The 16,287-nt window shown below is 40.9% G+C and overlaps 1 protein-coding gene across 29 annotated transcripts in view; it reads right to left on the reverse strand.

Moving 5' to 3' along the window:
* TUT4 (terminal uridylyl transferase 4) overlaps positions 1-16,287 on the reverse strand; it is a 223,386-nt gene that overhangs the window by 110,267 nt on the left and 96,832 nt on the right. For 7 of the 29 annotated variants that reach the window (XM_063613831.1, XM_063613823.1, XM_055235217.2 and 4 more), the window contains one exon: positions 2,336-2,451. The exons of the other annotated variants lie outside the window; for them this stretch is intronic. The gene's annotated coding sequence lies outside the window, so the exon portion shown is untranslated. The remainder of the gene's footprint in view (positions 1-2,335; positions 2,452-16,287) is intronic. 29 annotated transcript variants of the gene reach the window in all.

Below are 16,287 nucleotides of genomic sequence, written 5' to 3' on the forward strand. Positions count from 1 at the left end.
GCCACCATGCCAAGCCAATTTTTGTATTTTTTTGTAGAGACAGGATTTCGCCGTGTTACCCAGGCTGGTTTCAAAGTCCTAAGCTTAAGCGATCCTCCTGCCTCGGCTTCCCAAACTGCTAGGACTACAGGCATGAGCCACTGCATCAGCCACTTTGAGTAATTTCTCATATAACTAAAAATACATTTAAATTACTAATAGGAGGTTGCAGTGAGCGAGACCACGCCATTGCACTCCAGCCTGGGTGACAGAGTGAGACTCCATCTCAAAAAAAAAAAAAAAAAAATTGCTAATAGGAATATGTGTTATGAAAAAGACTGTATTTTCCCATCTTCCTCAACTTTATTTTTTACTTTTTAAGGGTACATAGTAGGTGTATATATTTATGGGGTACAAGAGATGTTCCAGTACAGGCATGCAATGTAAAACAAGTGCATCATAGAGAATGGGGTATCCATCCCCTCAAGCATTTATCCTTTGAGTTACAAACAATCCAATTACACTCTTTATTTGTAAAAGTACAATTAAGTTATAATTAACGATAACTGCCCCCACATCTTTTCTTGTAAGAGTAGCCAATGTCTTACTGCCTCAAAAATTTTATCACAAAATTGCTATTTTCAGTTTTTTCTTTGAAGCTTTCAAGAGTACAAAATTTTCCCCAAAAAGCTATAATTCCTAGAAATGAAGTTCTCTCTGAGGAGAGAGTATTTTGAAGATAAGGCTCAGCTGGGCACAGTGACTGACACCTGTAATCTCAGCAGTACAGGAGGCTGAGGTAGGCTGATTGCTTGAGCTCGCAAGTTCGAGGCCAGCCTGGGCAACATGGTAAAACCCTGTCTCTACAAAAAATACATAAGTTAGCCAGGTGTGGTGGTATGCGCCTGTAGTTTCAGCTACTTGGGAGGCTGAGGTAGGAGGATGGCTTGAGCCCGGGAGGCAGAGGTTGCAGTGAGCTGAGATAGCACCACTGCACTCCAGGCTGGGTGACAGAGCCAGAACTTGTCTCAAAAAAAGAAAATAAATGAAGGCTCACTGCTTCCCCTGCACACTTTATTTGGTTGAAACAAATAAAAATAATAGAATTCAAATAACCTCAAATCATGGAAAAAAATATTATCAGAACTAACCTCTAGTTCTTGGTTACATTTTTAGAATGTGGTAAATGGGTATTAAATGAAATTCTAACCTTAAATAACCAACTATATCTTAATAATTATCAAGAAAAAGTACTTTTTTTTTTTCAGAGCCAGGGTCTCCCTATGTCACCCAGGCTGGGGTGCAGTGATGCCATTCTAACTCACTACAGCTTCGAATTCCTGAGCTAAGGCAATCCTCCCAGCTGATGTGGCTGGACTGGGGGGCCACACTTAATGAACCATGGCTGTAAGAAGTGATCCTGAAAGCAGAAATGAAGGGACTTCTGTACAGTCTTACCATGAACAATCTGATTCATGTCAGTCTCCCCATGAGATTCTCAAGTCTATGAGGTAAGAAATCATTTCTGATTTTGCTTATCATTACATCTTCTGGGCGTACCACAGTGCCTAATACAAAGTAGGCACCCAATAAATGCGTTAAATGGATTTTTTTAAAGTAATCTGAATTATTTTTAATTGTTCACACTTTAAAAATACATGAAATCCAAAAGATGTTTAATTGCATCATACTTTATGTTGTCTACAATATAACTAGGAAATGTCTCTCTTTCAGAAAGCTTTCCATAACCTACTCCTCCACCCTCCTACCCAGGGTGGGCTCAGATAAGTATGCCTCTTCTTAATGAACTCTTTTTACTTTTCTCACAGCACTTAGCACTTAAACCTATTTATGTTTTTACTTCCTATCTGAACAGTAGAGACTGTCTTTTCTCATCTTTTTTTTTTTTTTTGAGACACAATCCCACTCTGCTGCCAGGCTGGAGTGCAGTCTCAGCTCACTGCAACCTCCGCTTCTCGGGTTCAAGCAAATCTCCTGCCTCAGCCTCCTAAGTAGCTGGGACTACAGGTGTGTACTACCACGCCCAGCTAATTTTTGTATTTTTAGTAGATACAGGGTTTTACCATGTTGGCCAGGATGGTCCTGACCTCATGTTCCGCCACCTCAGCCTCCCAAAGTGCTGGGATTACCACGCCAGGCCTCTAATTTGTTTTTAACAAAACAAATACATTTACATGGTTGAAAAACAGTACTCTCTTGCCAACTCCCAATTTCTCTCCTCAGAAGCAACTACCTACTTTCAATTATTTTTATTCATCTCCATATTTCTAAATAACATGCTTAAGATAATACTTCTTGTTTTGTTTTAGCTTTTTTTTTTTTTTTGATACAGTACCTCACTCTGTCACCCACGCTGGAGTGCAGGGGCTTGCAATCATGGCTCACTGCAGCCTTGACCCCTGGGCTCAAGCGAGCCTCCCACCTCAGCCTCACAGGCACACACGACCACACCTGGCAATTTAAAAAAAAAATTTTTATGGAGACAGGGTCTTACCATGTTGCCCAGGCTGTCTCGAACTCCTGGGCTCAAGTGATCCTGCTGCCTTGGCCTACCCAAGTGCCGGGATTACAGGCATGAGCTACCGCGCCCGGCCTTAGCTATTATCTGCTAACTTCCTACATGAAAGGTATGGATTTAGCTATCTCAAATATTCCCCGTAAAAACATAGATAACTGTGCAACGTAAGTACCTCCCCACCCTACCACCATCCTCCTAGGATGATTTTAATAAGATATGCCAATATTATTCACAGTTAAGCCAACTATACTGTAGCACAGAGGTTCCTAGATGTCCCTAAAAATTAACTGTCTCCTTTTTCCTGAGCACATGACTAGTCTACATTTCACAAACTTCTCTGCAGTCTGGTGTGGCCTTCTGATAAAGTTCTCACTTCCTCATGCTCTCTTTCTCTTCTCACTGAATAAAATTCTCAACTGCCCAGCTTCAATCATTCAACCAACCATCATGTTCTAATCCAGACCAGTGAGTCTCAAACTTTTGTGTATAGGAATAAACAACTAAATGCGATTCTGATTCAGTAGATTGGGAGTGGGTTCTCATATTCTGCATTTCAAACAAACCCAGGTCACGTCCACTCAGCTAGTCCTTGGCCACACTTTTGGTGAGACAGCAGGATCAATGTAACTTGGGCCCCTGAATGACCACATGGAACAAACTACTCATCTAGATTTCCTGACCACTCACTTACCCAGCAACTATTATATGAGACAGGAATAAAACTCTTTGTTTTTTAAGCCACTCTATTACTGGATCTAGCTTTTGACTTAAGAAATATATATACTTAATCACATTTCCCTTTTGGTTTACTTTTCAGTTTTACCTGAAATTAATCACTTCTTCATTTTTCTTAAGCTTCTTCTACATATCTATCCATAATTCATTGACAGAACTATAAATATCTTCTCAGTAAGATCAAACACATCAAGTAATTTGGTTTTGTTGTTGCTGTTCTCTCCTTGGATATCTCTTCTTGGGAGCTTTCTGGTCATTACTACACTTTCACTACAGTTGTCATTATACTGAGACTTCCTTTCACTATCATCCTACCAATTCCCATACACCCTCTCATGTTGACTCCTCTTTTTACCTCTTCCGTGATTTATTCCCTTGTTTTTGGTGGAACATACCCTCCAGCAGCTTTCTAAGAAAGGAAACATGAGGCCAGGCACAGTGGCTCACGGCTGTAATCCAAGCACTTTGGGAGGCTAAGGCAGGTAGATCACCTGAGGCCAGGAGTTCAAGACCAGCCTGGCATGGCGAAATCTCGTCTATATTAAAATACAAAAAAAATTTAGCCAGGTATGGTAGCACACACCTGTAATCCCAGCTACTGGGGAGACTGAGGCACAAAAATTGCTTGAACCTGGGAGGTGGAGATTGCAGTGAGCTGAGATTGCGCCACTGCACTCCAACTTGTGCAACAGTGTGCGACTCGGTCTCAAAAAAAGGAAGAAAACATGAAAGACATTGAAGAAAATAATTATGCCCCACTTTTGATATTTCATTCTGTGTAGAGGGATACCCGTTATCATAACATTCCTGACCTCTTTCTACTCCCCTCATTCATTCCTTACCTAAGGAGAAGAGGTAACTTACTTCATCAGTGAGTTTGGGAAAATAATCCAGACAAAACTTAGCCTCGTCCCCTCTCCTTCCCATTCTGTTCCATCACACCCTAACATTTACAGGTGTAAGCCTCACATAGGGCCTGCAGTTGTTCAGCTCTGCCAGTTCCTGAGGGCTAAGTCTGCCTAATTCTGGCACTCGTTATCAGTAAACCAGTTGAAAGTATAAGCTGCCTTCTCCAAATTGAACCGTATCAAAAATAAAATTATAAAAACTAAATAAAAATAAAATTATATTCTGGTCTCCATATGCTTCCTTTGTTTCACCCGATTTGTTGAAAATTCAGGAAAGCAAAAGGGGTGCTATTTATCGGACCCCCGTAAACTCCAACCAGAAGTAAATTTTATAAAACTGCGTATTTGAAATGTCTTTACTGTATCTTCACACCTCATTTAGTTAGGTATAAAATTCTAGGTTAGGGCCAGGCACGGTGGTTCATGTCTGCAATCCCAGCACTTTGGTAGATTGAGGCAGGAGGATCATTTGAGTTCAGAAGTTCAAAACTAGCTCAGGCAACATGGCAAAACTCTGTCTCTACCAAAAAAAAAAAAAAAATCAGCCAAATGTGGTGGTGCATGCCTGTGGTCCCAGCTACTTCGGAGGCTGAGGTGGAAGAATCACTTGAGCCCGGGAGGTCAAGGCTGCAGTGAGCCGTGATGGCACCACTGAACAGTGCAACACCCTGTCCCAAAAAAATAAACTAAAATTCTAGGTTAGAAATTATTCATTCAAAATGTTTTCAATGATTTCTAGTTTCTGGGACTAGCACTGAGAAAATTATGCCATTCTTATTCTTTACCTTTTTTACTGACCTGTTTTTTTCTCTATGAAAACTTCTAGGATGATCTCTTTGCTTTGGTATTCTGAAATTTCAAAGCGATAAGCCTGCTGTAGATATCTCCTAATTCATCTTGTTGCATAGTCATCTTGTTGCATAGTCAGCTGGCTCTTTTCATCAGTAATTCACATCATTCACTTCTGTAAAATTTTTTCCTTCTATCTACTATAAATTCCTCCTTTTCATCTTTTCTGTTCTCTTTCTATTGCTCCTATTAATTAGACTTGGGCCTCCTAAATTGATTCTCCAATTTTCTTATCTTTTCTCTCCATTTTTCCACTTTTCTTTTTGTTCTCCTTCCTAGGTGATTTCCTCAACTCTGTCTTCCAACTCTTCTATCATATTTTTACTTCTAAGAACTCTCACTCTCTAATTATTCCTTTTTACAAGCACTCTGATCTTGTTTCATAGTTATGATCTCATATTTCTAAAGACCACTAATATTCAGAACACTAAAATTCTTTCTCAAACTTTTTTCTGCCCTCTGTATTTTTTGTTCTCTGGCATTTTGTTCCCTGGGCAATACTGTTTATTTTCTTCTCTACCAAGCATACCAACATATGCATAATAGGAGTCACCGAAAGAAGAAAGAGAAGGGTGTAGAAAAAATATTTGAAGAAACAATGGTCAGAAACTTCCCCAATCTGATGAAAGACACAAGTATATACCTCCACAAAGCTCAATAAACTTTAAGCAGCATAAACTCAAAGAAATCCACACTGTGACACAGAGTCAAATTGTCAAAACCAAAGAGAACTATGAAAGAAGCAAGGGAGTTTAACTCATCAAACAAAAGTTAACAGCTGATTGCCCATAAGAAACCATGGAAATGAGAAGGCAATGCAGTGACATATGTGAAGTCCTAAAAGAAAAAAGCTGTGAACTAAGAATTCTCTAGCCAGTAAAACCACCCTTCAAGAATGAAGGAGAAATTGTATTTCCAGATAAACAAAAAGTGAGAAAGTTCATTCTGCCCTACAAGTGCTAAAAGAAATTCTTAATGCTGAGATGAAAAGACACTAGACAATAACTCAAATCCATAACAAGAAATAAAGAACACTAGTAAAAATAACTACATAGGTAAATATAAAAGCCAATGTTATTGTAACTTTGGTAACTCTTGGGTTTTTCCCTTTTACATGATTTAAAAAACAAATGCATAAAAATTCATTACAAACCTCTGTTAATAGGCACATACTATATAAAGATATAATCTGTGACAATAAAAATATAAAGGAGGAGAGAAAGATGAGTAGGAGCAGAGTATTTGCGTACTATTTAAACTAAGCTGGCATTATTCAAACTAGGTTGTTATAAATTTAAGATGTTAATTACATCATTATCCCCAAGGCATCCACTAAGAAAGTAACACACACACACAAAATCAAAACAGGATTATAATTCTATAAAAACTCAACTAAATACATAAAAAGGCAGCATTAGAGGAACAAAAAGCATAAAAAACATATGGAAAAGAAAGAGCTAAATGGCAGAAGTAAATCCTTCCTTACCAGTAATTACTTTAAATGTAAATGAATTAAACTTTCCAATTAAAAAGAGAATCGATTGGCCAGGCATGGTGGCTCACGCCTGTAATCCCAGCAGTTTGGGAGGCCGAGGTAGGTGGATTATATGAGATCAGGAGTTCACAACCAGCCTGGAGAACATGGTGAAACTCTGTCTCTACTAAAAATACAAAAAAAATAAGGGGGCGTGGTGGTGGGTGCTTGTAATCCCAGCTACTTGGAGGCTGAGGCAGGAGAATCACCTGAACCCAGGAGGTGCAGGTTGCAGTGAGCCGAGACTGCGCCACTGCACTCCAGCCTGGGCAACAAGAGTGAAACTTCATCTCAAAAAAGTAAAATTAAATTAAATTTAAAAAAATAGGTCGGGCGTGGTGGCTCATGCCTGTAATCCCAGCACTTTGGGAGGCCGAGGCAGGCGGATCATGAGGTCAGGAGATCGAAACCATCCTGGCTAACACAGTGAAACCTCGTCTCTACAAACAAAAAATTAGCTGGGTGTGGTGGCGTGAGCCTGTAGTCCCAGCTACTCGGGAGGCTGAGGCAGGAGAATGGCATGAACCCGGGAGGTGGTGCTTGCAGTGAGCCCAGATCGTGCCACTACACTCCAGCCTGGGCATTAGAGCAAGACTCCATCTCAAAAAAAATTTTTAAAAAATAATAAAAATAAAAATAGGCTGGGCATGGTGGCTCAAACCTGTAATCCCAGGACTTTGGGAGGCTGAGGCAGGTGGATCACCTGAGGTCAGGAGTTCAAGACAGGCCTGACCAACATGGAGAAACCCCGTCTTTACTAAAAATACAAAATTAGCCAGGTGTGGTGGCACATGCCTGTAATCCCGGCTACTTGGGAGGCTGAGGCAGGAGAATCGCTTGAACCCAGGAGGTGGAGGTTGCAGTGAGCCAAGATTGTGCCACTGCACTCCAGCAGCCTGGGCAATAATAGCGAAACTCTATCTCAAAATAAATAAATAAATAAAAATTTTTTAAAATAGAGAGATTGGCAAATTGGAAAACACAAATCTTTTTTTTTTTTTTTTTTTTTTTTTTTTTTTTTTTTTTTTTTTGAGACGGAGTCTTGCTCTGTCGCCCAGGCTGGAGTGCAGTGGCGCAATCTCGGCTCACTGCAAGCTCCGCCTCCCGGGTTCACGCCATTCTCCTGCCTCAGCCTCTCCGAGTAGCTGGGACTACAGGCGCCCGCCACCACGCCCGGCTAATTTTTTGTATTTTTAGTAGAGACGGGGTTTCACCGTGGTCTCGATCTCCTGACCTCGTGATCCGCCCGCCTCGGCCTCCCAAAGTGCTGGGATTACAAGTGTGAGCCACCACGCCCGGCTGGAAAACACAAATCTATCATCTATCTACAAGATTCACTTTAGATACAAAGAGCAAAAGCGTTATAAGAAAAAATGAAAAAAGATATTCCATGCAAAGAGTAACAAAGAGAGAGCTGGGGCTAAATTATTATCAGATAAAATAACACTTTAAGTCAAAAAAGGTTACAAAACAAAGACAGATATTATATATTGATAAACGGTTCAATCTACCAAGGACATATGACAGTTATAAACATATGCACCTAACAACAGTGACCTAAAATATAGGAAACAAAAGTTAACACAATTGAAAAGAGAAATTGTTCTATAATCATACTTGGAGACTTCAATACCCCACTTTTCAATAACAGATAGAACAAACAGACAGAAGATCAAAAAGGAAATAGAGGATTTGTGTAACACTATAAACTAATTTGACCGGCTGGGCGCAGTGGCTCACACCTGTAATCTCAGCACTTTGAGAGGCCAGGGTGGGTGGATCACCTGAGGTCAGGAGCTCAAGACCAGCCTGGCCAACATGGCAAAATCCCATCTCTACTAAAAATACAAAAATTAGCCAGGCATGGTGGCGCATGCCTGTAATCCCAGCTACTCAGGAAGCTGAAGCAGGAAGATCGCTTAAACCGAGGAGGCACTTTGCCGTGAGCCAAGATCGGGCTACTGCACTCTAGCCTGGGCAACAAAAGCGAAACTGTCTCAAAAATAAATAAATAAACTAATTAGACTGGCTGGACATGGCAGTTCATGCCTATAATCTCAGCACTTTGGGAGACCAAAGGGGGCGGATCACTTGAGGTCAGGAGTTCAAGAAAAGCCTGGGCAACATAGTGAAACCCTGTCTCTACTAAAAATACAAAAATTAGCCAGGTGTGGGCCACCAGCTGCTTGGGAGGCTGAGGCACAAGAATCGCTTGAACCCAGGAGGTGGAGGTTGCAGTGAGCCAAGATTGCATCACTGCACTCCAACCTGAGCGAAAGAGACTCCATCTCAAAAAAATAAAATAATTAGACCTAACAGATATATAAAGACTGTATCCAACATCAGCAGAATATACATTCTATCCACAATGGGCATGTAACATGAAAGACAAATAAATGCTCTTGTTTTGGCAACTGAGAAAGGAAAAGGGAGCTGGGTGCGGTGGTTCATGCCTGTAATCACAGCACTTTTGGGAGGACAAGGTGGGAGGACCGTTTGAGTCCAGGAGTTTGAGACCAGCCTAGGCAACACAGGAGACTCCATCTCTACAAAATACAAAAAATTAGCCAGACACCTGTAGTCCCAGTCTCAGGAGGCTGAAGTGGGAGGATCACTTGCACCCGGGAGGCGAAGGCTACAGTGAGCTGCAATCATGCCACTGCACTCCAGCCTAGGCAACAGAGCAAGACTCTGTCTCAAAAAAAAAAAAAGAAAAAGAAAAAGAAAAAGGAAAAAGAAGATAAAAGAAACATGAATGATCAAAGAATCCTATCATATCTTTCCCTACTAGTGTTACTTCCCTGAATTAAACATTTATTCTAAAAATGATGATGCAGAAGGAAAGGGAAAGACAGTGCAATTCATATCTCCTTTTCCTTTCATTCCTGCCTTACTTATCACCAAGTTAAAGAGAGTGTTGAGGCCAGGTAAAGTGGCTTACACCTGTAATCCCAACACTTTAGGGCGCCAAGACAATTCTCCCACCTCAGCCTCCCAAAGTAATCCCGGAATTACAGGTGTGAGCCACCACTAGTTATACAATTTGTAGATAATTTGTACTGGGTTGCGAAGTTACAGAATCACTATTTCAATAGGGTAAGGAACACAACAGTAATCATGCTGATGAAGGGAAAGGATAAAGCCAAAAAGAGGCTTTACAGTGAAATTAGGGATAGATAAAAAAAACTAAAGAAACATTAAAAATACATATACAGATAATTCAGAAAATTTTGGTTAGAAGAATCATTTTGAATCATATGAATAGGAGCTATCAAGGAAAGTAGAGCTGAATATCACTAGAAGATAGAAATTAAGGAAATAAAGTGTTACATACATTCAATGTTATGCTTCCAATCGCCCAATATGGATGTCAGGAATTACACCAAAGTATCAGTGAATATAAAGGGGTGACCTAGAGATTCCTAGATTGAAATGACAATGTCAGATAAGAAATATAGCCAGCAGGACACCAGTCTCACAAGAGAACGAAGAATAGATATTAGGTAGTAAACTATGGATATATTTCCTGGCTTTGAGGAAACAGGTATGGGCAGAAAAGCAATGTTCAAGACATTACCCACATTAACAATGCCACAAGTTCCTACAAAAAGTCCTGGAGCTCTTACAAATTTTCAGTTTTAAAAAAAGATGGCAGGGCAGGGCACGGTGGCTCACACCTATAATCACAGCACTTTGGGAGGCCAAGGCAGGTGGATCACCTGAGGTCAGGAGTTTGAGATCAGCCTGGGCAACACAGTGAAATCCCATCTCTACTAAAAAGACAAAAAAATTGCAGGGCGTGGTGGCATGCACCTGTAGTCCAATTTCGCAGGAGGCTGAGGCAGAGGAATCACTTGAACCTGGGAGGTAAGAGATTGCAGTGACCTAAGATCGCACCACTGCACTCCAGCCTGGGCGAAAGGGCAAGACTCCGACTCAAAAAAAAAAAAAAGAAAAAAAAGACAAACACTACCTGTCTAGCATGCCCATTCACTTATCCTTACACATCTGTGAAGTTACTATAGTCTTGTAGTATTTCCATTTTATACATTAATGAGGCACCCTGTTTATGACTTGCCTAAGATAACACAAATGGGACTGGTATATGACTACAAGAAACATGACTCCCAATTTTTGGTCCAAGTTTATGTACTAGAGTATGTCTCTGAGCCTAAATCAGTAATTCTCAAACTTTTTTGTCTCAGAATACCTTTATACTCTTAAAATACTGAGGATCCAAAGAACCTTTGTCTTTGTGTGTTATATCTATTGATACATGCATCATTAGATTAGTAAAGCTGAGAAATTTTTCAAATACAAGAATACACTGGCCAGATGCAGTGGCTCATGGCTGTAATCTCAGCACTTTAGTAGGCCAAGGCAGGCAGATCACCCAAGGCCAGGAGTTAGGGACCAGCCTGGCCAACATGGTAAAATGCTGTCTCTACTAAAAATACAAAAATTAGCTGGGCATGGTGGTGTACGCCTGTAATCTCAACTACTAGGGTGACTGAGGCACAAGAATTGCCTGAACCCGGGAGGAGGCAGAGGTTGCAGTGAGCCGAGATCACGCCACTGCACTCCAGCCTGGGCCACAGAGCGAGATTCTGTCCTAAAAAAAAAAAAAAAAAAAAAAGAAGTAAAACTTCTACATCAGGCTGGGCACGGGGGCTCACGTCTGTAATCCTAGCACTTTGGGTGGCCAAGGCAGTGGATTACTTGAGGTCAGGAGTTCGAGACTAGCCTGGCCAACATGGTGAAACCCCATCTCTACTAAAAATACAAAAATTAGCTGGGCATGGTGGCGGGCACCTGTAATCCCAGCTACTTGGGAGGCTGAAGTAGGAAAATCGCTTGAACCCAGGAGGCAGACGTTGCAGCGAGCCGAGATCGTGCCATTGCGCTCCAGCCTGTGTGACACAGCGAGACTCCATCTCAAAAAAAAAAAAAAAAAGAAAGAAACTCCTACATCATGTCACATTAAAAAAAAAAAAAAAAAAATTCAAAATGGATGAAAGACCTAAATGTAGAAGCTAAAAGTGTAAAAAAACATAGGAGTAAATCTTCATAATCTTGGATCAACAATGATTTTTTAGGTATGACACTTAAAGCAGAGAAAACTAAAGAAAAGATAAATGGGACTTCATCAAATTTAAAACTTTCGTATTTCAATGAGCACACTCAAGAAAATGAAAAAACAGTATGACAACTCCTCAAAAAATTAAACATAGAATGATCTAACAATTCCAATTCTAAGTATATACCCAAATAACCAAAAGCAGAAACAGGTATTTGAACATCAACGTTCAAAGAAGCATTATTCACGATAGCCAAAATGTGAAGGCAACCCAAGTATCCACCAACAGATGAATGGATAAACAAAATGTGGGACATACATATAATGAACTACTACTCTGCCTTAAAAAGGTAGACAATTCTGACACATGCTATGACATGGATGAACTTTGAAGACATTATGCTATATGAAAGAAGCCAGTCACAACAAATATTGTATGAGTCTACTGATAACGCAGTACCTAGAGCAGTCAAAATCATAGAGAAATAAAGTAGAATGGTGGTTGCTAGAGGTTAGGAAGCAAGGGAAATGAGAATTTATTGTTTGATGGGGACAGAGTTTCGGCTTGGGAAAATGGAAATGTTCTGGAAATGGATGGTGGTGATAGCTGCACAATCATGTAAATAAATTTAATGTCACTGAATGTATGCTTAGCTACTTGGGAGGCTGAGGCTTAAAATGAAAATAGTATAAACATTCATGCAAAAATCCATAACAGAATACTAGCAAACTGAATTCAGCAGCACAGTTAAAGAATTATACATCATGACCAAATGGGATTTATTCCTGGAATGCAAGGATGGTTCAACATATGAAAACAGATCAATGTAACATACATTAACCAAACAAAGCGAAAAACCACATGATCATCTCAATTGATGCAGACAAAGAATCTGACAAAATTCAATACCCTTTCATGACAAAAACACTCAACAATCTAGGAATAGAAAGAAACTACTTCAATATAATAAAAGCTATCTAACGAAAACCTACAGTAGACATCATACTCAATGATAAAAATGAAAACCTTTTCCTCTAACATCAAGACAAGGGAAAGATGTCTGTTTTCACCATTTCTTTTTTTTTTTTTTTTGAGATGGAGTCTTGCTCTGTCATCCAGGATGGAGTGCAGCGGCGCGATCTTGGCTCACTGCAAGCTCTGCCTCCCGGGTTCACGGCATTCTCCTGCCTCAGCCTCCCAAATAGCTGGGACTACAGGTTCCCGCCACTGCGCCCAGCTAATTTTTACTATTTTTAGTAGAGACGGGGTTTCACCGTTTTAGCCAGGATGGTCTCGATCTCCTGACCTCGTGATCCGCCCACCTCGGCCTCCCAAAGTGCTGGGATTACAGGCATGAGCCACTGTGCCCGGCTTTTTTTTTTTTTTTTGAGGCAGAGTTTTGCTCTTGTTGCCCAGGCTGGAGTGTAATGGCACGATCTTGGCTCACCACAACCTTTGCCTCCCAGGTTCAAGCAGTTCTCCTGCCTCAGCCTCCCAAGTAGCTGGGATTACAGGCCACTGTGCCCAGCTAATTTTGTATTTTTAGTAGAGACAAGGTTTCTCCATGTTGGCCAGGCTGGTCTCAAACTCCTGACCTCAGGTGATCCACCCACCTTAGCCTCCCAAAGTGCTGGGATTATAGGCATAAGCCACCATGCCCGGCCTGTGTTCACCATTTCTACTCAACACAGTACTGGAAGTTCTAGCCAACGCCATTAGGCAAAAGAAACAAAACGCATCTCAATTAGAAAAGAAGTAGTAAAATTATGTCAGTTTGCAAATAATATGATTTTATATGTGGAAAACACTAAAGATTACACACACACACACACACACACACACACACACACACAACAACTAAAAAATGAATTCAGCAAAGTAGCAGGATACAAAGTCAACACACAAAAAACCAGCTGCATTTCTAAACACAATACATAATCTAAAGGGAAATTTTAAAAATTCCATTTACAATACCATCAAAAATAATAAAGTACTAAGGAATTACATAACCAAAGAAGTGAAAAACATGTACAATGAAGACTATAAAACATTGCTGAAAGAAATTTAGAAATATATAAACAGAAACACATTCTATGTTCACAGACCAAAAGACTTAATTTTTTTTTTTTTTTGAGATGGAGTCTCGCTCTCTCTCCCAGACTGGAGTGCAATGGCGCAATCTCAGCTCACTACAACCTCCGCCTCCCGGGTTCAAGCAATTCTCCTGCCTCAGCCTCCTGAGTAGCTGGGATTACAGGTGCCTGCCACTGGGCCCAAATAATTTTTGTATTTTTAGTAGGGACAGGGTATCACCATGTTGGCCAGGCTGGTCTTGAATTCCTAACCTCAGGTAATCCACCCGCCTCAGCCTCCCAAAGTGCTGGGATTACAGGCATGAGCCACCACGCCTGGCCTTACTGTTGTTAAAATGTCCACACTACCCAAAGCAATCTAAACATTTAATGCAATCCCTATCAAAATCCCAATGACATTTTTTGCAGAAATACAAAAATCAATCCTAAAATTCACATGGAATCTCAAGAGACCCCAAATAGCCAAAAGTCTTGACAAAGAAAAACAAAGGTGGAAGACTCATACTTCCTAGTTGCAAAACTTAACTACAAAGCCACAGTAATCAGGCCGGGCACGGTGGCTCACGCCTGTAATCCCAGCACTGCGGGAGGCCGAGGCAGGTAGATCACGAGGTCAGGAGATGAGACCATCCTGGCTAACACGGTGAAACCCCGTCTCTACTAAAAATACAAAAACTTAGCTGGGTGTGGTGGTGGGCGCCTGTAGTCCCAGGCTACTCGGGAGGCTGAGGCAGGAGAATGGCGTGAACCTGGGAGGCAGAGCTCGCGGTGAGCTGAGATCATACCACTGCACTCCAGCCTGGGCGACAGAGCGAGACTCCGTCTCAAAAAAAAAAAAAAGCTACAGTAATCAGAATAGTATCGTATTAGTATAAATACAGACAGATAGACCAATGGAATCAAACAGACCAGAAATAAACCCTCACATATGTGGTCAAATAATTTTTAACAAGGATGACAAAGCTATTCAATAGGGAAAGGACAGTCTTTTCAGCAAATGGCACTGGGAAAACTGGTAATCCACCTGCAAAAGATTGAATTTTGACCATTAACAAAAATTAACTCAAAATGGATCAAAGACCTAAGAAACCTAAACTTGTAACTATAAAACCATAACTAAGAAACATAAAACTATAAAGCTCTTAGACGAAAACAGAAGGGAAAAGCTTCATGACATTGGAGTTGGCAATTATTTGTTGAGTATGACACCAAAGGCACGGGCAACAAAAGAAAAAATGGACAAACTAGACTGGCTGAAAATTTAAAACTTTTTGTTAATCAAAAGACACTATCAACTGAGTAAAATGGTGGCCAGGCTAGGCATGGTGGCTCACACCTATAATCCCAGCACTCTGGGAGGCCCAGCCAGGAGGATCACTTGAGGCCAGGAGTTCAAGGCCAGCCTATGCAACATAGTGAGACCCTGTCTCTACAAAAATCTTAAAATTCGAGTGTCGTGGTGACATGTGCCTGTAGTCCCAGCTACTCCAAAGGCTGAGGTGGGATGATCTCTTGAGCCCAGGGAGGTCAAGGCTGCACTGAGCCATGACTGCGCCACTGCACCCCACCCTAGGGGACAGAGTGAGACCTTGTCCCAAAAAAAAAAAAAAAAAAACAGAAAAGAAACAGAGTAAAGGCCAGGCACGGTGGCTCATGCTTATAATCCTCATACTTTGGGAGGCCGAAGTGGGTGGAACATTTGAGGTCAGGAGTTCAAGACCAGCCTGGCCAACATGGTGAAATCCCATCTCTACTAAAAATATAAAATTTAGCTGGGCAGTAGTGGCAAGCGCCTGTAATCCCAGCTACTCAGGAGAATGAGGTACGAGAATTGCTTGAGCCTGGGAGCTGGAGGTTGTGGTGAGCCAAGATTGCGCCACTGCTCTACAGTCTAGGTGACAGAGAGTAAGACTCTGTCTCAAAAAAAAAAAAGAAAAAAAAAAGTTAACCCCACAGAACAGAAATGGAAGAAAATATTTATAAATCATGTATCTGATAAGGGACTAATTCCAGAATATATAGCAACTCCAAAAAATGAACAAAAAACCTGATTCAAAAATAGGCAAAGGGCTGACATAGACATTTCTCCAAAGAAGATATACAGATCGCCACAAGCACGTGAAAAGATGTTGAATATCACTAATCATTAGGGAAATGCAAATCAAAACTCCAATGAGATACCAACTCACAACCCATAGGACAGGACTACTATTAAATAAATAGAAAATAGCAATTGTTGGCAAGGCTGTGGAAATATTAGAACCTTTGTGCACTGTTGGTAGGAACGTAAAATGGTACAGCCACTATGGAAAATAGCAGTTCCTCAAAAAATTAAAAATATACTCAATGATGCTAAGGTGTCAAAAATAATAATAATAATAGGCCAGGCACGATGGCTCATGCCTGTAATCCCAGCAGTTTGGGAGGCCGAGGCAGGCAGATAACTTGAGCTCAGGAGTTCGAGACCAGCCTGGGCTAAATGGTGAAACTGCATCTCTACAAAAATACAAAAAAAAAAAAAAAAATTAGCCAGGTGTGGTCGCAAGCGCCCACAGTCCCAGCTACTCAAGAG

This window comes from Symphalangus syndactylus, chromosome 19 (genome assembly GCF_028878055.3).
Source record: "Symphalangus syndactylus isolate Jambi chromosome 19, NHGRI_mSymSyn1-v2.1_pri, whole genome shotgun sequence".
NCBI classification, from domain to species: Eukaryota; Metazoa; Chordata; class Mammalia; order Primates; family Hylobatidae; genus Symphalangus; species Symphalangus syndactylus.